Source organism: Oncorhynchus keta, chromosome 1 (assembly GCF_023373465.1).
Source record: "Oncorhynchus keta strain PuntledgeMale-10-30-2019 chromosome 1, Oket_V2, whole genome shotgun sequence".
Lineage (NCBI taxonomy): Eukaryota > Metazoa > Chordata > Actinopteri > Salmoniformes > Salmonidae > Oncorhynchus > Oncorhynchus keta.
In genome coordinates, this window is record NC_068421.1 from 42,282,716 (window position 1) to 42,305,887 (window position 23,172).

Here is a 23,172-nt window from a genome sequence, read left to right on the forward strand (position 1 = left end):
AGTTTAAATGTATTTGGCTAAGGTGTATGTACACTTCCGACTTCAACTGTATCTATGCTTGTTTGTCTTTGTCGTCTCTCTCCATGTTGAAATCGCCCTGTCCGTCTGTGAAGAATAGTTCGACAGAAAGTCTCTGGTTGTGCAAGCCTCTGGTTGTCCACAAGAGGTAACAGGTCCTTAGTAGTTGTAGTAGTAGTAGGCTTTCTTTGTTCAGGAAGTGTTCGTTAGAGCGGATACATCAGATGTTCCAATGGTCGTTTGATAAGTTCTTCCTTGTGTCTTTGGTCTAAGTTCTAGACTACTTAACAACACTGTCATCTCAGATTTTCAAAAATATGCTTCTCAACCATTGCAAAACAAGCATTTGTGTAACACTATTGATAGCCTAGCATAGTATTATGCCTGAAATGCCTGACATTCAGCAAGCAACATTTTCACAAAAACCAGAAAAACATTCAAATAAAATAATTTACCTTTGAAGAACTTTTTATTTTATTTCACCTTTATTTAACCAGGTAGGCTAGTTGAGAACAAGTTCTCATTTGCAACTGCGACCTGGCCAAGATAAAGCATAGCAGTGTGAACAGACAACACAGAGTTACACATGGAGTAAACAATTAACAAGTCAATAACACAGTAGAAAAAAGGGGAGTCTATATACATTGGGTGCAAAAGGAGGTAGGCGAATAATTACAATTTTGCAAATTAACACTGGAGTGATAAATGATCAGATGGTCATGTACAGGTAGAGATATTGGTGTGCAAAAGAGCAGAAAAGTGAATAAATAAAAACAGTGTGGGGATGAGGTAGGTGAAAATGGGTGGGCTATTTACCAACAGGCTATGTACAGCTGCAGCGATCGGTTAGCTGCTCAGATAGCTGATGTTTGAAGTTGGTGAGGGAGATAAAAGTCTCCAACTTCAGCGATTTTTGCAATTCGTTCCAGTCACAGGCAGCAGAGTACCGGAACGAAAGGCGGCCAAATGAGGTGTTGGCTTTAGGGATGATCAGTGAGATACACCTGCTGGAGCGCGTGCTACGGATGGGTGTTGCCATCGTTACCAGTGAACTGAGATAAGGCGGAGCTTTACCTAGCATGGACTTGTAGATGACCTGGAGCCAGTGGGTCTGGCGACGAATATGTAGCGAGGGCCAGCCGACTAGAGCATACAAGTCGCAGTGGTGGGTGGTATAAGGTGCTTTAGTGACAAAACCGATGGCACTGTGATAAACTGCATCCGGTTTGCTGAGTAGAGTGTTGGAAGCAATTTTGTAGATGACATCGTCGAAGTCGAGGATCGGTAGGGTAGTCAGTTTTACTAGGGTAAGCTTGGCGGCGTGAGTGAAGGAGGCTTTGTTGCGGAATAGAAAGCCGACTCTTGATTTGATTTTCGATTGGAGATGTTTGATATGAGTCTGAAAGGAGAGTTTGCAGTCTAGCCAGACACCTAGGTACTTATAGATGTCCACATATTCAAGGTCAGAACCATCCAGGGTGGTGATGCTAGTCGGGCATGCGGGTGCAGGCAGCGATCGGTTGAAAAGCATGCATTTGGTTTTACTAGCGTTTAAGAGCAGTTGGGGGCCACGGAAGGAGTGTTGTATGGCATTGAAGCTCGTTTGGAGGTTAGATAGCACAGTGTCCAATGACGGGCCGAAAGTATATAGAATGGTGTCGTCTGCATAGAGGTGGATCAGGGAATCGCCCGCAGCAAGAGCAAAATCATTGATATATACAGAGAAAAGAGTCGGCCCGAGAATTGAACCCTGTGGCACCTCCACAGAGACTGCCAGAGGACCGGACAGCATGCCCTCAGATTTGACACACTGAACTCTGTCTGCAAAGTAATTGGTGAACCAGGCAAGGCAGTCATCCGAAAAACCGAGGCTACTGAGTCTGCCGATACGAATATGGTGATTGACAGAGTCGAAAGCCTTGGCAAGGTCGATGAAGACGGCTGCACAGTACTGTCTTTTATCGATGGCGGTTATGATATCGTTTAGTACCTTGAGTGTGGCTGAGGTGCACCCGTGACCGGCTCGGAAACCAGATTGCACAGCGGAGAAGGTACGGTGGGATTCGAGATGGTCAGTGACCTGTTTGTTGACTTGGCTTTCGAAGACCTTAGATAGGCAGGACAGGATGGATATAGGTCTGTAAGAGTTTGGGTCCAGGGTGTCTCCCCCTTTGAAGAGGGGGATGACTGCGGCAGCTTTCAATCCTTGGGGATCTCAGACGATATGAAAGAGAGGTTGAACAGGCTGGTAATAGGGGTTGCGACAATGGCGGCGGATAGTTTCAGAAATAGAGGGTCCAGATTGTCAAGCCCAGCTGATTTATACGGGTCCAGGTTTTGCAGCTCTTTCAGAACATCTGCTATCTGGATTTGGTTAAAGGAGAACCTGGAGAGGCTTGGGCGAGGAGCTGCGGGGGGCGGAGCTGTTGGCCGAGGTTGGAGTAGCCAGGCGGAAGGCATGGCCAGCCGTTGAGAAATGCTTGTTGAAGTTTTCGATAATCATGGATTTATCGGTGGTGACCGTGTTACCTAGCCTCAGTGCAGTGGGCAGCTGGGAGGAGGTGCTCTTGTTCTCCATGGACTTCACAGTGTCCCAGAACTTTTTGGAGTTGGAGCTACAGGATGCAAACTTCTGCCTGAAGTAGCTGGCCTTAGCTTTCCTGACTGACTGCGTGTATTGGTTCCTGACTTCCCTGAACAGTTGCATATCGCAGGGACTATTCGATGCTATTGCAGTCCGCCACAGGATGTTTTTGTGCTGGTCGAGGGCAGTCAGGTCTGGAGTGAACCAAGGGCTGTATCTGTTCTTAGTTCTGCATTTTCTGAACGGAGCATGCTTATCTAAAATGGTGAGGAAGTTACTTTTAAAGAATGACCAGGCATCCTCAACTAACGGGATGAGGTCAATGTCCTTCCAGGATACCCGGGCCAGGTCGATTAGAAAGGCCTGCTCACAGAAGTGTTTTAGGGAGCGTTTGACAGTGATGAGGGGTGGTTGTTTGACCGTAGTGGATACAGGCAATGAGGCAGTGATCACTGAGATCCTGGTTGAAGACAGCGGAGGTGTATTTGGAGGGCCAGCTGGTCAGGATGACGTCTATGAGGCTGCCCTTGCTTACAGAGTTAGGGTTGTACCTGGTGGGTTCCTTGATGATTTGTGTGAGATTGAGGGCATCTAGCTTAGATTGTAGGACTGCCGGGGTGTTAAGCATATCCCAGTTTAGGTCACCTAACAGAACAAACTCTGAAGCTAGATGGGGGGTGATCAATTCACAAATGGTGTCCAGGGCACAGCTGGGAGCTGAGGGGGGTCGGTAGCAGGCGGCAACAGTGAGAGACTTATTTCTGGAGAGAGTAATTTTCAAAATTAGTAGTTCGAACTGTTTGGGTATGGACCTGGAAAGTATGACATTACAAAAAGACATTACAAAAATACCTGGAAAGTATGACATTACATTATCTCTGCAGTAGACTGCAACTCCTCCCCCTTTGGCAGTTCTATCTTGACGGAAGATGTTATATTTGGGTATGGAAATCTCTGAATTTTTGGTGGCCTTCCTGAGCCAGGATTCAGACACGGCAAGGACATCAGGGTTAGCAGAGTGTGCTAAAGCAGTGAGTAAAACAAACCTAGGGAGGAGGCTTCTGATGTTGACATGCATGAAACCAAGGCTTTTTCGATCACAGAAGTCAACAAATGAGGGTGCCTGGGGACATGCAGGGCCTGGGTTTACCTCCACATCACCCGCGGAACAGAGAAGGAGTAGTATGAGGGTGCGGCTAAAGGCTATCAAAACTGGTCGCCTCGAGCGTTGGGGACAGAGAATAAGAGGAGCAGGTTTCTGGGCATGGTAGAATATATTCAGGGCATAATGCGCAGACAGGGGTATGGTGGGGTGCGGGTACAGCGGAGGTAAGCCCAGGCACTGGGTGATGATGAGAGAGGTTGTATCTCTGGACATGCTGTCTGTAATGGGTGAGGTCACCGCATGTGTGGGAGGTGGGACAAAGGAGGTATCAGGGGTATGAAGAGTGGAACTAGGGGCTCCATTGTGAACTAAAACAATGATAACTAACCTGAGCAACAGTATACAAGGCATATTGACATTTGAGAGAGACATACAGCGAGGCATACAGTAATCACAGGTGTTGAATTGGGAAAGCTAGCTCAAACAGTAGGTGAGACAACAACAGGTAATCAGCTAGCACAACAACAGCAGGTAAAATGGCGTTGACTAGGCAACGGGGCCGACAGATAAAACAAACAAGCAGAATGGAGTACCGTGATTAATGGACAGTCCAGCGTGCATCAGCTATGTAGCCAAGTGATCAGTGTCCAGGGGGCAGCGGTGGATGGGGCAGGGAAGCTGGACTGGCGAGTGTTATCCAGGTTAAAAAACTAACAATGACTAAATAGCTTGTAGCTAGTTAGCTGGTTAGCTTCTGGAGGTTCTTAAGTGTGTTCTAAAAATTATAAATAATAGCGATTCCGTATCACATTGGGTGAGGCAGGTTTCCGGAAGGTATAAACAAATTAAAAATCGGAAAGAGATAGAAAGTAAATATAGGTCCAGTGAGTGTTTGGGACGCGGCGATGCAGACGGTTAGCAGGCCTGTGCTAACAAGCTAACAGTTAGCAGGCCGGGGCTAGAGAGTTGCCTTTGGGGGACGTCGCGATGGGTTGAGTCTGTTTATTCCTCTTCATGCGGTGACATCGATAGACCGGTCGTGGGCCCGGGTATTGTAGCCCAGGAGTATGCTACGGTGGTAAGCACAGGTGCTCTGGCCGGGCTAGCTTGAAGCTAAGTGGGTGGAAACGCTAGCCAGGAGTAATCATCCGGGGTTGCGGTTTTGCTAGATAGCTAGTTGTGAACATCTAGCTGAAAAATGTTCCGTTTGCGGTGGGAATCCGGGGATAAAAAATAAATAGGTCCGTTAATTAGGGCAGTGGTCCCGTGGTGGGAACATATATCAGCGGAAATTTCAAGTGCGCCACGTATCGTTTTTGATAAAACTCAAACTTTCATTAAAATGCACATACAATATACTGAATTAAAGCTACACTCGTTGTGAATCTATCCACCAAGTCAGATTTGTAAAATGCTTTTCCCGCGAAAGCATGAGAAGCTATTATCTGATACCATGCACCCTCAAAATACTGCAACGTCACCTAACGACAGATTTTGCGTTACCCGGCGCAAACCAAAACGCAGATTTAAAATATAAAACATGAATTACCTTTGATGAGCTTCTTTCTTGGCACTCCTAGATGTCCCATAAACATCATTTAGGGTCTTTTTTCGATTAAATCGGTCCATATATAGCCTAGATATCGATCTAAGAATACTGTGTGAACAACTGAAAAAAATAGCTTTTTCTAACGTAACGTCATTTTTTTCAAATTAAAAAAGTTGACGATAAACTTTCACAAAACACTTCGAAATACTTTTGTAATGCAACTTTAGGTATTAGTACACTTTAATAAGCGAGAAAATTCATCAGGAGGCGATGTACATTCTATAGATGTCGTCTCGAAAAAATGTCTTGGAGAGAGCTCAACCAAAACATCCGGTCGGAGACCGGAGGGAATCGGCTCCCTTGATTCGGTTAGACCAAGAATCAAATGCGAATCAAATGACAAGACTCTAGACAACGTGTGGAAGCTGTAGGCACTGCAACCTCGGCCTAATTTAATTCGGTTCACTTTGAACAATTCCTTGAAGTCGCGGATGGATATTTATTTCCATTTTCAGTGATCAGATTTTCATGCACTTTTCGATGAAACGCACGTTCTGTTATAGTCACAGCCGTGATTTAACCAGTTTTAGAAACGTCTGAGTGTTTTCTATCCACACATACTAATCATATGCATATACAATATTCCTGGCATGAATAGCAGGGCGCTGAAATGTTGCGCGATTTTTAACAAAAAGCTGCGAAAAGCTGCTTAAATTCTCAACTTCCTTAACAGGATTTATGCTCTGGTTAGCGTCGCTTTTGGGTAAGAAAAAAAAACGAAAATTAAGTCATTAAAACGCAAACTTTTTTTCCAAATTAACTCCATAATATCGACAGAAACATGGCAAACCGATGTTTAGAATCAATCCTCAAGGTGTTTTTCACATATCTATCGACGATAAATCCATCGTGGCAGTTGACTTTCTCTTCTGAAGAAATGGAAGGCACATGGACCTAGAGATTACGCAATAATTTAGAGCAGAAAGACTTCCTGTAGAGTTACTGTATGTTGTTGTGATTAAACCATAAGTTGTTAATCATGACGCATACACAACCGCCCTTCTTCTTCCCAGAGAGATGTTTATCACTGTCGGCGCGATGCATGAAGAAGGCCAGTGGCTGAACCGACTCTGACAACATATCCCGAGAGAGCCATGTTTCTGTGAAACAGAGAATGGTACAGTCTCTGACGTCTCTCTGGAAGGCAACCCTTGCTCTAATTTTGTCTACCTTGTTGTCAAGAGACTGGACATTGGCGAGTAGTATACTCGGAAGCAGTGAATGGCCGCTCCGTCTGCCTCTTCTGTGGTGACGTTGTTTTGGTTAGGCTTCTGGGATTAGATCCACTGTCCTGAGTGGTGGTCCAAACAAAGGATCTGCTTTGGGAAAGTCGTATTACTGGTCGTAATGTTGGTAAATCGATTTCGCTCTTATATCCCTGAATTCATCCCGGCTGTATATAATAACACTTAAGATTTTCTGGGCTAACAATGTAAGAAATAATACATAATAAGGACTGGAAGCGAGGTGACCATCTCTGTCGGCGCCATCTCATTGTGAGTTTTCCAGTCTTTACTAGCAAACCAGTCCTGTAGCTTAGCATCTGTATCATCTGACCACTTCTTTTTTGACCGAGTCACCGGTGCACCCTGCTTTAGTTTTTGCTTGAAAGCAGGAATCAGGAGGATAGAATTATGGTCAGATTTGCCAAATGGAGGGCGAGGGAGAGCTTTCTACGCATATATGTGTGTGGAATAAAGGTGGTGTAGAGTTTTTTTTTCCCCTCTGGTTGCACATGTGACATTCTGGTAAAATTAGGTAAAACGGATTTAAGTTTCCCTGCATTAATGTCCCCGGCCACTAGGAGCACCGCCTCTGGATTAACATTTTCCTGTTTGCTTATTGCCGTATACAGCTCATTGAGTGGGGTCTTAGTGCCAGCATCAGTTTGTGGTGGTAAATAGACAGTTACGAAGAATAAAGATAAACTCTCTTGATAAATAGCGTGGTCTACAGCTTATCATGAGATACTCTACCTCAGGCTATCAAAACCTTGAGACTTCCTTACTATCAGATTTCTTGCACCAGCTGTTGTTTACAAATATGCACAGACCTTGTTTTACTGGAGGCGGCTGTTCTAGCTTGCAGATGCAGCCTAAAACCAGCCAGCTGTATGTTATTCATGTCGTCATTCAGCCACGACTCGGTGAAGCGTAAGATATTACAGTTTTTAATGTCCTGTTGGTAGTATATATTTAGCTATCCAATGCTTGTATGTTGGCTAAAAGGACTGATGGTAAAGACATAATACCTTCTTGCCGTCGGATTCTCACAAGGCACCCTGACCTACGTTGCCGATATCTCCATCTCTTTCTCCTGCGAATGATGGGGATGATGGCCTTGTCGGGTGTCTGAAGTTAATCCTTCGCGCCAGACTCGTTAAAGAAAAATCTTCTTCCAGTACGAGCTGAGTAATCATTGTCCTGATATCTAGAAGCTCTTTTTGGTCATAAGAGACGATGGCAGAAACATTATGTATGAAATAAGTGACAAATAACGTGAAAAAACACACACGATAGCACAATTAGTTAGGAGACTGTAAAACGGCAGCCTTCTCCTCTGTCACCATTCACAGGCCCATGCTTTTGGCATAGATGGTAAAGCTCTCATTTCTGAACTGCAACATTGTAAGATGGTGCCCTCCATGGCACTTTATATACATTGTAGGGTAAGTAACACTATACTAAATACTTAAAATACTGCCTGAGACACCTTTGCTATTTGTCTCCGTATTGAATAAATGGTGAAACACAATTTGTGATGGTGTTCTTTGTTTGAATGTATATGCATGAAACATACGGTACATTATGGAAAACATGTCTCACACTCAGTCATAGTTAGTAAAATAATGAATGGTTTGGCAAGATTTTGGCACCGTCAACTTTTATCAGGTTAGTAATAAACCACCTAAATATAATTGCATTCACTGAACATTAAGTATTTGAAACTCAAACATTCCATTGTTGTAGTACTTGAGACAGGTCTCAAAACCACATATTGAGTGTCTCGGTCTTGTCTTGGTGTTAGATACAGGACAGTGACGACTCATCATTTCTTTTCGAGAAGAATTATCAATTTCCATTCAGTCAGCGCATTAATTAAACCACTTCACCAGGCCAAATACTATATATACACTCCTTTCTTGAAAGACGAATATCTTAACAGTCTTTATATCTATTATAGACATGTTTGTGCAGCCCTTTACTGCGTCCAAAATAGTACTATTGTTTTACTCCAGCAATTTTGCAGTGTAACTGGGATGTCCGGCTGGGATGTCCTTGTCCCATGGCTTCGGCCGCCAGCTGTACAGTGTTTCCTCTGACACGTTAGTGCATCTGGCTTCCGGGTTAAGGCGAGCAGTGTTTCACGAAGCAGTGCGGCTTGGCGGGGTCATGTTTCGGAGGACGCATGCCTCTTGACCTTCACCTATCCCGAGTCTGCACGGTAGTTGCAGTGATGGGACAAGACTGTAACTACTAATTGGGCAGGAAGAATATATATTTCAAACTGCTATGGTGAGCTCACCTGTGATGTGATGTGATGAATTGTAAATCGTAATTGCTATTAGCTAATTCATATTATGGTTTCTGTCAGCTGAGAGTTAGCTAAATATGGCCGTTTGTGTTACATCAATCTTTCCTCAGTTTCTGGTTTGGATAAATGTGTTATGCTGTCAGAAGTTTTGTGAATGTCTGAACATTGCATCCAAAAATAAACTGGTCTCATTCAGGACATAATGTTGTAAAGACTGTGTTTGTGCAAAATGTCTCTGTGAAAATAGTGTGGCCAGCTAAAATGCTGACTGTTACAGTGAATGCAAAAGTATTCATCCCCCTTGGCGTTTTTCCTATTTTGATGCATTACAACCTCTAATTTAAATGTATTTTTATTAGGATTTCATGTAATGGACATACACAAAATAGTCCAAATTAGTGAAGTGAAATGAAAAAAAACCTTTTTTTATTTTTTTTTATTGAAAAAAATTTAAAAAGGAAAAGTCATGCATGCATATGTATTCACCCCCTTTGCTATGAAGCCCCTAAATAAGATCCGTTGCAACATATTATTAAGGAGGGCATTAACTTCGATATAGGGGGCACTTTTAATTTTTGGATAAAAAAACGTTCCCGTTTTGTCACGAAAAGATTTGACAGCTTTGGAAAGAAAACACTGACGTTTCCAAAACTACAAAGACATTATCTGTGAGTGCCACAGAACTGATGCTACAGGCGAAACCAAGATGAAATTTCAAACAGGAAATGCCCCAGATTTTGAAAGCGCTGTGTTCCAATGTCTCCTTATATGGCTGTGAATGCGCCAGGAATGAGCCTACACTTTCTGTTGTTTCCCCAAGGTGTCTGCAGCATTGTGACGTATTTGTAGGCATATCATTGGAAGATTGACCATAAGAGACTACATTTACCAGGTGCCCGCTTGGTGTCCTCCCTTGAAATTATTGCGTAATCTCCAGCTGCGTGCATTTTTCCATTTGCTTCAGAGGAGAAAGCCAACTGCCACGAATGATTTATCATTGAATAGATATGTGAAAAACACCTTGAGGATTGATTCTAAACAACGTTTGCCATGTTTCTGTCGATATTATGGTGTTAATTTGGAAAAAGGTTTGGCGTTGTAATGACTGAATGTTGGGTTTTTTTGTTAGTCAAACGTGATGAACAAAACGGAGCGATTTCTCCTACACAAAGAATATTTTTGGAAAAACTGAACATTTGCTATCTAACTGAAAGTCTCCTCATTGAAAACATCCGAAGTTCTTCAAAGGTAAATTATTTTATTTGAATGCTTTTCTTGTTTTTGTGAAAATGTTGCCTGCTGAATGCTAGGCTTAATGCTAGCTATCAATAATCTTACACAAATGCTTCTGTAGCTATGGTTGAAAAGCATATTTTGAAAATCTGAGATGACAGTGTTGTTAACAAAAGGCTAAGCTTGTGAGTGAATATAATTCTTTCATTTAATTTGCGATTTTCATGAATAGTTAACGTTGTGTTATGGTAATGAGCTTGAGGCTATGATTACGCTCCCGGATACGGGATTGCTTGACGCAAGAAGTTAATCAGAGAGACATCAAATAGACCAAAGATAAGCTGAAAAGCTCCAAAGCGGAGATTGAAGTACTCCCAAACATTTGGAAGAAGGTACTCTGGTCAGATGAGACTAAAAGTGAGCTTTTTGGCCATCAAGGAAAATGCTATGTTTGGCGCAAACCCAACACCTCCCATCCCCCCCGAGAACACCATTCCCACAGTGAAGCATGGTAGTGGCAGGATCATCTTGTGGGGATTTTTTACTTCGTCAGGGACTGGGATATGCCAAGCTTATAGAGACCTACCCCAAGAGACTTGCAGCTGTAATTGCTCCAAAAGGTGGCTAAACAAAGTATTGACTTTGGTGGGGTGAATAGTTATGCACGCTCAAGTTCTGTTTTTTGTCTTATTTCTTGTTTGTTTCACAATAACAAATAGTTTGCATCATCATAGTGGTAGGCATGTTGTGGAAATCAAATGATACAAACCCCCCAGAAATCCATTTTATTTTCCAGGTTGTAAGGCAACAATATAGGAAAATTGCAGAGGGGGGTGAATAAGTCACTGTACGTTCTAAATAAGCATTCTAATCACACCAATTTGAGCATTCACTGCAGGGACATTTAAATTATAGGTAACGTTTACATTGTAGTCATTTAGCAGACACTCTTAATTATCCAGAGCGACTTACAGTAGCGAGTGCATACATTTTCATACATGTTTCATACTCGTCTCTCTTGCGGGAATCAACCCTGGCGTTGCAAGCACCATGCTCTACCAACTGAGCTGCACAGACCACTGTAGAATGATCACACCTGTGTTTTGGTACGCGGTTTTAAGCATTGCTGTGGACTTAGACCTTCACATTTCTTTATTATAATTTTTAAGTGTTATTTTGAGAGGAAAATTCTGACAAATCTATAGGAAAATGCATTTCACTCAGGGTGCCTTTCCTTCTCCTTTTGGGCAAAATTAGAGTATACCCACTTCTCCAGGTACCACTACAACACTCCATAGTGCCAATGGAAAGACAGCAGTCACACACAGTATGATGTTAAAGGATAAGCAGTCCATAAACTCAGACATGACAAGCCAGTAGGTCCCAATCGTAAGAATACAAAAACTCAACACCACCACCCAATCGAAATGTACAACTATTACTTCGCATTGCAAAAAACATTTCACGATTAGCACACAAAGTAACCGGTCACCTAAAGTTTAATGTGGAACTGACTGCGCTGTAACTACTTTGCGGATATGAAACAAACAGATAATCATAATAGTCAAAATGATCAAATTCCCAGTTTATGCTCCAAAACCAACTTGATAAGAGGTTTTAAAAATATATTCTATTTGACTGAACTTTCCATGACATACACTAAGGCATTTTTGGCAGAATAGATGGATGCAGTTCAATGAATGATTCATATAATTATATTCATACTTTCAATGATGTTCTGATTTCATCTCTTCAGTTTTTCAAGAGGATTTTTCTTTGCTGGTCTCTGAGGAGTCAACCGAGCTAGCTAAGTCAGCCATAGGCCTCAGAAGCCAGATAAAGGCAGTGGAATCAACCAATCACATTTTGACTATGGAAACTTGTGCCTTCTTGAAGGTGTTGGCCTTCAAGGAAGCAGAGACAAGCAAGGAAAAATCCTGATTAGATTATTTATTTTCAAATACTGAATAGATTAAATCAGAACATAATTGAAATAATAATATAAGATAATTATCATTATTATTATATTCATTATTTTATAAATTCTTAGCACTTCTCTAAAAGTGTGGAAGGCCCATTGTTCCCCACTGTGTTTGGGTTAGCACTACTTTGTAGAGTGGGTCTATTTTCCCTCAGCATGCATTTATTTCAATATTCTTAACCAGAAACTGTGGATGGATGGAGGCATTCGCATAAAACTGAAAGCGCGAACCACCACATTTAACCATGGAAAGAAGAGTGGCCGAATATATATGGCCGAATATAAACAGTTTAGTTATTCCCTCCGCTAGGCAATCAAACAAGGAAAATGTCCGTATAGGGACAAAGTGGAGTCGCAATTCAATGGCTCAGACACAAGACGTATGTGGCCGGGTCTACAGGAAATCATGGACTACAAAAAGAAAACCAGTCATCTTACGGACACTGACGTCTCGCTTTCAGACAAACTAAACACCTTCTTTGCCTGCTTTGAGGATAAAACAGTGCCACCTAACAGGGACAGTGCCTCCCCCTCCTTCTCCATGGCCGATGTGAGTAAGACATTTAAACGTGTTAACCCTCGCACTGCTGTTGGCCCAGACGGCATCCTTAGCCATGTCCTCAGAGTGTGCGCAGACCAGCTGGCTGGTGTGTTTACAGACATATTCAAATCGCTCCCTATCCCAGTCTGTTGTCCCCACATGCTTCAAGATGGCCACCATTGTTCCTGTACCAAAGAAGGCAAAATATAACTGACTTCTGTCATCATGAAGTGCTTTGAGAGACTAGTCAAGGATCATATCACCTCCACCATACCTGCCACCCTAGACCCACTTCAGCTTGCATATCGCCCCAACAGGTCCACAAATTACACAATCGCCATAACAATGCACACTGCCCTATCTCATCTGGACAAGAGGAATATCTATGTAAGAATGCTGTTGATTGACAACAGCTCAACAGTCAACACCTTAGTGCCCTAAAAGCTCATCACTAAGCTAAGGACCCTGGGACTAAACACCTCCCTCTGCAACTGGATCCTGGACTTCCTCATGGGCCGCCCCAGGTGGTAAAGATAAAGGAGATGATTAGGGACTACAAGAAAAGGAAGATTGAGCATGACCACATTCTCATAAATGGGAATGTAGTGGAGCAGGTTGAAAGCATCAAGTTCCTTGGTGTCAACATCACCAACAAACTATCATGGTCCAAAAATTCCAAGACAGTTGTGAAGAAGGCACGACACAGCCTATTCCCCCTCAGGAGACTGAAAAGTTGTTGCATGGTTCCTCAGATCCTCAAAAGTTCTACAACTGCACCATTGAGAGCATCCTGAATGGTTGCATCACTGGCCGGTATGGCAACTGCTCGGCCTCCGACCGCAAAGCAATACAGAGGGTAGTGCGTACGGCCCAGTACATCACCGGGGTCAAGCCTCGTGCCATCCAGTACTTTTATACCAGGCAATGTCAGGAAGGCCCAAAACATTTTCAAATTTTCCAGCCACCCTAGTCATAGACTGTTCTCTCTGCTACCTCAAGGCAAGCGCTACCAGAGCACCAGGTCTAGGTCCAAAATCTCTTAAGGATCTGCCCCTTTTTTTCATATTTCACCTAAAATGACATACCCAAATTTAACTGCCTGTAGCTCAGGACCTGAAGCAAGGATATGCATATTCTTGATACCATTTGAAAGGAAACACTTTGATGTTTGTGGAAATGTGAAATTAATGTAGGAGATTATAACACATTATATCTGGTAAAAGATCATTCAAAGATACAATATTTTAAACACAAGAGAAAGGCCATAACATATTATTCTAGGCAAGGCACAATTTAGATTTTGGCCACTAGATGGCAGTGTACCCACAACGTTTTAAACTGATCCAATGAACAATCTGTTAAATGATGTATCAAGACTACCCAAATGTGCCTAAATCGTTTATTAATACATTTTCAAGTTCATAATTGTGCACTCTCCTCAAACAATAGCATGGTTTTCATTCACTGTAATAGTTACTGTAAATTGGACAGTGCAGTTAGATTAACAAGATTTGAAGCATTCTGTCTATATCAGTTATGTCTATGTCCTGGGAAATGTTCATGTTACTTACAACCTCATGCTAGTCACATTAGCCTACGTTAGCTCAACCATCCCGTGGGGGGGACACCGATCCTGTAGAGCAGGCATTCCCAAACTGGGGTACGGGCAATGCCATTGGGGTATGTCAAATAATATTCACATTATTTTTTCAAACAGTCCATTTATATTTAGGTGAAATTTTCTCTCTCGCCTGAGTAGCCTCGTTTCACTGCCCCAATTTTGTTTTTACCATCTAGTGTTCAGCAACACAATGTCATATACAGGTAGCCTAGTCAAATAATTAACATCCAATCACAATAACCGTTACTCTCTCGCGGGAATTCCACTGATGGTTTGTATGTAGCCGAGCGTAGCTGCTGCTCATGTTGGTATCTATAATGATGGCGCAAGAGCCATGACAGGGAGACATAGTGTAGTGGTAACTTGGGTACAGTGTACTTGGGAACACTACAGCATCCATCGAGAGGCTCTTGCTGCCAAGGGAATTTTACAATTTATTTTACCTTTATTTAACTAGGCAAGTCAGTTAAGAACAAATTCTTATTTTCAATGACGGCCTGGGAACAGTGGGTTTAACTGCCTGTTCAGGGGCAGAACTGCCTGACAGCTTGAAATATGTTTTGGACACTACAGTGAAAATGGTTAACTTTGTTAAAGCAAGGCCCCTGAACTCTCGTGTATTTTCTGCACTATGCAATGATATGGACAGCAACAATGCAACACTTTTACAAAATACAGAAGTACGCTGGTTATCAAGGGGCAAAGTATTGACACGTTTTTTTTAATTGAGAGACGAGCATTAAAGTTTTATTTAGTGACCATAATTTTCACTTGTCTGACCGCTTGCATGATGACGAGTTTCTCACACGACTGGCCTATCTGGGTGATGTTTTTTTCTCGTCTGAATGATCTGAATCTAGGATTACAGGGACTCTCCGCAACTTTATTCAATGTGCGGGACAAAATTGAGGCTATGATTAAGAAGTTGTAACTATTCTTTGTCTGCATTAACAAGGACAACACACAGGTCTTTTCATCATTGTATGATTTTTTTGTGTGCGAACGAACTCAAGCTTACAGACAATGTCAAATGTGATATAGCTAAGCACAGTAAATTGGGTGCGTAATTACGCAGGTCCTTCCCAAAATGGATGACACAAACAACTGGATTCGTTATCTCTTTCATGCCCTGCCTCCAGTCCACTTACCAATATCTAAGCAAGAGACCCTCATCGAATTTTCAACAAGCGGATCTGTAAAAATTTAATTCAACCTCTTAATCGGAAGCTACTGCCAGATTTCTGGATTGGGCTGCACACAGAGTATCCTGCCTTGGCAAATCACGCTATTAAGACACTGATGCCCTTTGCAACCACGTACCTATGTGAGAGTGGATTCTCGGTCCTCACTAGCATGAAGACTAAATACAGGCGCAGACTGTGTGTGGAAAATGATTTAAGACTGAGACTCTCTCTGACACAACCCAACATTGCAGAGTTACGTGCATCCTTTCAAGCACACCCTTCTCATTAACCTGTGGTGAGTTATTCACAATTTTTGATGAACAAATAAGGTTTTACATGTAAGATGGTTAAATTAAGAGCAAAATGATGTATTATTATTATAATATTATTATTTGCGCCTTGGTCACTTCCCACAAGCCGGGTTGTGACAAAAACTCACACTCATTCGTATGTTTAATAAATGTACTGTATAGTGTCTGTGTGGCAGGCTTACAATGATGGCAAAAAGCAACATTTGAGAGTGTGCTGACCCTGGTGCTAGAGGGGGTACGCAGCTGGAGGTTGAATGTTTGAAGAGGTACGGGACTATAAAAAGTTTGGGAACCACTGCTGTAGAGGTTATTAACAGCTTCTACCCCCAAGCCATGATCTGTCATTCTGCCCCTGAACAAGGCAGTTAGTAACCCACTGTTCCCTTGTTGGCCGTCATTGTAAATAAGAATTAGTTCTTAACTGACTTAGTTAAATAATTATTAAATAATAAAAAAATAAAAAAAATAAGACTGGAACAGCTAATCAAATGGCTTCCTGGACTATTTGCAATGTACCCCCTATTTTACGCTGCTGGTACTCTCTGGTTATTATGCATAGTCACTTTAACTCTACCTACATGTACATATCACATCAATTATCTTGACCAACCTGTACCCCTGCACATTGACTCTGTACCGGTACCCCCTGTACATAGCCTCGCTACTGTTATCTTACTGCTACTCTTTAATTATTTGTTATTTTAAATATTTACTTATCTATTTCTTACTCAACAATAATTTTTCTTAAAACTGCATTGTTGGTTAAGTAAGCATTTAACTGTAAGGTATTTCACTGTTGTATTCGGCGCATGTGACAAATACAAATTGATTTGATGGAGACTGTAAAATGTCATCAACACATGCTTCAGTATTCCCTCTTCTCTCCAGGAGCATTTGTGAGCCCCCGTAGGAGTATCGTAAGGGTCCCACCCTGGTGACCGATGTAGCTGACCAATGTGAAAGACAAGTGCCTTAGCAGAATATGATCTAAAGCTTGTGTGGTCCAGAGACGAGAACTCTCACCGTCTATGGCAATAGCCTGACTCCTGACGGGGGACAATATCATTTTCACCACTGCATGTTACAATAGTAAAGTAATATGTTTGCCATCTGCTAAACTGATTCTGCATTGAATTTACTCCTTGAGATGCTCAAACAAACATGTTTATCTGTAGTTGGTGTTTAACTCTAAAATGCACTATACTGTATAAGACAAAGACCCACAAAGGAAAGACAACAGGCAAATGCATGTGTTCCCAATGTCTAAATAGTGACGGCATGGCTAGTTCAAACTGCAGTAGAACGGTTCTCCTCCCAGGTGAGGGAATCGAATTATGTTTGGTGAATAGCACTTGGTTGATTTCTTGGGGGCAGGACACAGGAGAGCTGAATAGATCATGTGAGAAAAAAGTAAGAGACGTTAATGAATCAAAATAAATAATCACAGCAAAGGAATTTAGTTTGTGAGCTAGAAAATGAACACCCTGACAGTCTGAGGCAGGTTGCTCTGCAATCATCCTACTCCAACTATTGACAGGAATAATGTGGCATTTCACATGTTTCAGTATGAAAGAAATTAGTGGGTATTGCCCTGATGGCTGTAACGGCTTTACACTACTTGTCCTTTAGATTTTTGTGGTCTTAAATTATTACTTGGAATAAACTGACGGCTAAAACACTCCCTGTACCGGAATGACATTCTGTCCAGTGATTTAAGCTATCTGCCCCTGCTAGCTAGCAACAGATCTACTTGCTGCTTAAGTTGGGAGTTATTTTAGAGCTTGCACTGATGGTATCACATTTCTATAATTAAATGTTTAGATAAAAAATGACTTTACCTGATAGCAGTTTGCAGGATGGAGATCTCTCTCTCGAGCTGTCACCAGCTACAGATCACACGATTTGCAGACGTGGTCAGCAGAGATAGTACCATGGATAGTACGCGCGTTTTGATTGTTTTACAGTCTTGTACTCAGCGGTTTTTGCCTGTCCAGCTAGCGAACATAAACCTAAGTATTTTGAAAAATATTGCAAGAAATTGACATTGCAAACAAAGGAAATGTTCAGAAGAAATACATATACACCACATGTAAAAATCAACCCCTCCCTCAACAGAGATCGATCAACTTCGGAAACTAAAGCAGAAAGCTTACTACAGCCCCCGGAAACTAAAGCAGAAAGCTTACTACAGCCCCCGGAAACTAAAGCAGAAAGCTTACTACAGCCCCCGGAAACTAAAGCAGAAAGCTTACTACAGCCCCCCACCTGACTGAGGAAATTGAGGGAATAGTTTTCCTTCAATAAACGTCCCATATGGCAAAGCCTGCAGCTGATAAAGTTCTCCTGCCATTTTGATGCTTGCGTAGTTTGATTTCACAGCATAAAAGGCCATCTTGTCTTTCCATCTTGGTTTTAGCACTACCAAAATGTTACAGCTCATGACGACAGATGGACTACAGTAGGTGTGTAAACACAGGGAAACATTTAGGCTCTTGGTCATATGCTTTCTCAGTTCAATGACAGTAGGGCACACAAACATTTCCACTTCCATTAGCTCACCTCTAAAGCTACAGTTTAACCATCATTTTTTAGCTGAGGTCCACGTTTAACATTAGGCCTTAGAACACTTGGAGTTAAACAAATCAACAAATAAATGAACACAAGCTGTAAGGGCCCTCGTCTATAATTGAACAGCCTTAGCATTTCAGTATAATTCTCTCAGTTCGTAATTAGCACCAAACATTAACATTCATGAGTTGGACAAAGTATTCTCTTTCTATCCTCTCCTTATTTTCCCCAAGGTATTATGTTTCAGAAATGTTTTAATGATAGCAAAAACACCTTGAACATTCCGGATGAGAGTAGCTACATTACAATAACAGTATATTTAAAGGACTCTCCCAGGGTTTGTTGTTAATTTTATTTTATTTTACTTTTTTAAGAGAAAAACAGAAAAAAAAAGTTTTAAATAACAGGCACTGGTTTTTAAAGCCCCTGGTGACCAAATGTATGTTGTACTAGTGCAATTGAACACAATATAATTGATTGGCTGAGTGAATGATGGACTGAATTCTTCTTGTTCCATGACAGCAGCCAAGTGTTTTTCCTCAATGTGTGCTTTTGTCATAGGGTTGCATGTTTGTTCTAACCTCCATATCTGCAATATGTATACAGTAGCAGCCTGTATTGTGCCTATCCTAGTCCTGGTTACCCCTAGGTCAACTCTAATTTCCTTTAGATCACACATCAACACCCCTACTTGACCTCCGATATGCAGGGGAAAACAGTTGTTCTACAGCAAGATACCTACAGGAAAACTAACAAAGCTGTATCCCAGAAGTACACCAACACCATCCCTTGTCCTGCACCATCCACTTTGGTAGCATTATTCGGACTGACAGCACCAAAAAGTCAACATCAATAATGAATGCTATAAATAAAAAGGTCCCCTGGTGCAGAAACGTGGCTCTCATCATTCACACATTTTTACCCTACTGAGGTGGAGGGGTAGTCAAGCTGAATGCTCCCCATAAACAACCTTTAAATCCTAGTTAGGGTTCAACAGGCACTGTGCAAGTGATCGCAGGACCACCCATGTCCACCAAAACAGCCGTAGAATGAAACCCTGGGCTGATCTTGTGATAATGTATTCTCACACAGCAGAAGCTTTTCCAGTCCTGGTTTCTAATGTGTGTAGACTTGGATCTGTGTCTGCCAATATGAGGTATGGAGACATATTCAAGTATGGTGATATAGCTTTAGAGCTTAGAATACAATTGCTGCTACAGGGGATGTCAAGTCCGTTGATGACATATTCCTCTGTGTGAAGGTGATGGATGTCTGGTCAGTGGGAGGGATCAACGGGTGGGTGTCTGGATGACACATAAGGAAGAAACATCTTAATAGGAAAAAAAATGATTCATTTTTCACCCCAAGTGTCTGTTGTCAATCTCTATTTGCCCACAATTGAATACCTGCAGTGAGTCATTCCTCATTCTCTGACTGGACACTGAAACATGTCAGTTGTGAAACATATCCTGCATTGTGAAAACACCTTAGGCCATGCTAATACACAGTACTCAACCTAAAGCTGCAGTGTATTCTGCAGAAATCCACCTCACTTTGACATTGATGACTCTAATACACTGTCAGTGATGTGAAGGCTAATCTCATTATTGTGCTTATCCCATTATTGAAGTTAATAGGTCCTGACAGGGAAAACAACTGTGAGAGAAAAGGTAAATGTAAACTTGCTGAATAGGAAATAAGCTTCACTATATGTATCCAGGGCACTATGCAAATAATGTACAATCGAACACCATGGTGAACATTCCCTTAATTATTTTTTTCAAGTTCTAGAGTATAGGCCAATCAATCCCTCCCGCCAATCAACCTCGCTCCGCAATCCCCCGTTCGAAAGGTGTCCACTGAGACAAATGGCAAGGCAGACACTTGTAAAGTGTCGGGAACGCCTAGAGAGGCCTTTAAATTAGTCATATCTCCTAAAGGGAAATATCTTCAGAGCTAAGACATTGCGTCCCGTGTTACTTCGCTACCTCTTCCCGTTTGAGTCTGCTGCAAGCGCTTCACCTGATTACGCAACCTGTATAAAGACCCCGAGAGAGACCTCACCACCTTTACATAAGAGGACCTGAGCACAGACTTGCACTGTCTTTGTCAACAGAATCCTTTCTGATACCAACATCGACTTGTTTTGCACTGTGCCCTCGTACTGTAACGCCGTTTCTGGAATTGTGTCGAATACAATATCCACATAAGCTCGTCAATGTGGATACGCGTCGAATACAATATCCACACACGTAAGCTCATCAATAAACATGACATTTAAAAAAATGAAGGATGTCAGCGTCCCGATTAAGTGGACTGAGAGCAGGTGTCTGTGTTCCCATTTCCATTTCCACACCGAATATATTTTCATGCTTTGCTGTGTGGGGGCCGGCTCTTTCTATTCTACCATACAGCTGTCTCATCCTTGATCCTTAACTATGCTCTCTCTGCCCTGCTAGCTGATGGTATTTTGGGCAGCGCCCACCTCATCTCTAGAATGGTCACCTTCCAAATGGAGAATATGTTGGCCATATGTAAGACACTGACTCATTGAAAGCCCTCCCCTAAAGCAGGATCCATCCATTATTCATCTGTGAAATATGGCATGCTGTCCCTGGTACATGGCAGATGCACAGATACACTATGGCCTCCCAGTCTGCATGCTAATGATCTCATGCAAATTAGCAGTGGAGACAAGGGCGGTTAAGCAATGAGTGCTGGAACATGGGAGAAATCCGAGACGAACCAAACAGAGCCACTCTGAGCAATGAAAGGGCTGGCTACCACTGGGACAGTGGGATGATAGGATGTAGAGATGGGGAGAAAGAGAGATACATTTGCATTTTAGATCTTGTCCGTGTGTGTGTGTGTGTGTGTATGTGTGCACGCATGTGTGTGCATGTTTGTGTCTGTGTATATGTGTGTGCGCAAGTCCACACATGCATTAACATAATCAGCAAAATGGCTTCAAAGTCAATTACAGATTCCGAATTGTTTCCATGAAAGTATGACCGACAGTGAAGTCTGCACAAATTATCTTCACAAGTGAGTGCTGCTGTCATACTTGTGTAACAAAGTTCCTAATCTTCATCATTGTAGGACAAAACAATGTATAACAGTGTGTAAAATGTCAGTTGTCCCAAGCTTAGAATTCTGCATGACTGTGTGTGATAATGATATGCTGTTTCTATTTTCCCTCACTGCCTTTTGAATGTAATGCTTTTATTCTGCCAGGGCTTTATTAAATCACCACTGACAAGGCAGGGCGTGAAAAATATTTTGCATTCCTAAGCATGGCGTCACTAATGTGCTGATACTGTGTGTGTGTGGGGGTGGGGGGGGGGGGGGTTTGGGTGTACTGTATATGTTCCTTTCCCCCCTCTTTTGTTTATCTATTTCTCTTACTAGACCTCTCTTGACATGGATGGGATCAAGTATGAAGTAAAGTCCTGGCTATCTAGACGACACATTATCCAAGTAGCATGTGTCACGCCCTGACCTTAGAGATCCTTTTAATTCTCTATTTTGGTTAGGTCAGGGTGTGACTAGGGTGGGCAATCTAGTTTTCCTATTTCTTTGTTTGGCCTGGTATGGTTCCCAATCAGAGGCAGCTGTCTATCGTTGTCTCTGATTGGGGATCATACTTAGGCAGCCTTTTTCCCACCTTAGTTTGTGGGTTCTTGATTTTGTATAGTTGCTGTGTAGCATGCGGAACTTTACGTTCGTTTTGTTTTTTGTTTTTTTTGTTTTTGTGTTCATTATAATGAAAGTAAGACGTTCGCCTTCCATGCTGCACCTTAGTCTCCTCATTCAAACGACGAGCGTAACAGCATGTTCATAGAGAGCCTGCATCTGTTATTGTTTGGCCTGGAAATGATTTCACAAGTGTGCCATTGTCCTCTGTTTATATGACATAATGTTTTTAACATTTGAGTTATTGCGTAATCCTTAGAGACCTAAAGATTTGCAAACTGGCTGTACAGAATGCTGCTTGAAATGTTCCATAACAATGGCTCTGCAGAAACATAGTCCCAATTTCTGTGGTCCCACACACAGATGCACGCACACACACAGAGACTGCAAGAGCAAACCAGATCAGACCCAGTTAATGAGTATGACAGAAAGAGCAGAGGGAATTAAGTCAGACTTATCATTAGTGTATCACCAAACCAAAGAATCAATTCAGCTGTGAATTGTGGGCATTTCCATTTCACAGCATCTGGAATAGCCTGCTAGAGAACCGGAGGGAGGCCAAAACTGTGGACTTATTGAAAAGAGATCGTAAAAAAAAACACATTTTAAGCATTGCTTTTCCTTAGGGTGCTTTGTAAGCCTTTCAGTTACTGTTATTCTTGAGTTTTTTTATCCTCTTATGTTTTCCGTGTAGTAAATATTTGTTTATTTTCATAGTTTTTTTAAAACCTACTTTTAATCCTGTGAGTGCATTGCGTTGCATTCAGGTCTGAAATGTGCTATATGAATAAAGCGTGATTTGATTGGACTATAATCAAAAGAGACGTAGGACAGCAGCAGGGCGTAACTAATACACCATTACCAATGCTAGCCTGTCTGTTTTCCCTCTCTCCATTCACGTTGACGCCAAGATTGCAGCGATGTAATAACGCGTGTTTGCAGTGTGTTCACTCTTCTAAAAGGAACAAGTCATTGTATTTTGTAGCTACGGTATTTCAGGTTTGCACTGAACTTAATCAGTATCAAACAATCCGCTTGGAAGGCTGGTCGTTGCAAAATCAAACCAGCCTGAGAGGATATGATTTGTGGTTATATACATTCACATTGTAATGTTAGTGCAATCGAGTGCAGGCTTAACTGGATACAATATGGAATTTTATGGAATAGTTTGGGATAGGCCTTGTCTCCAA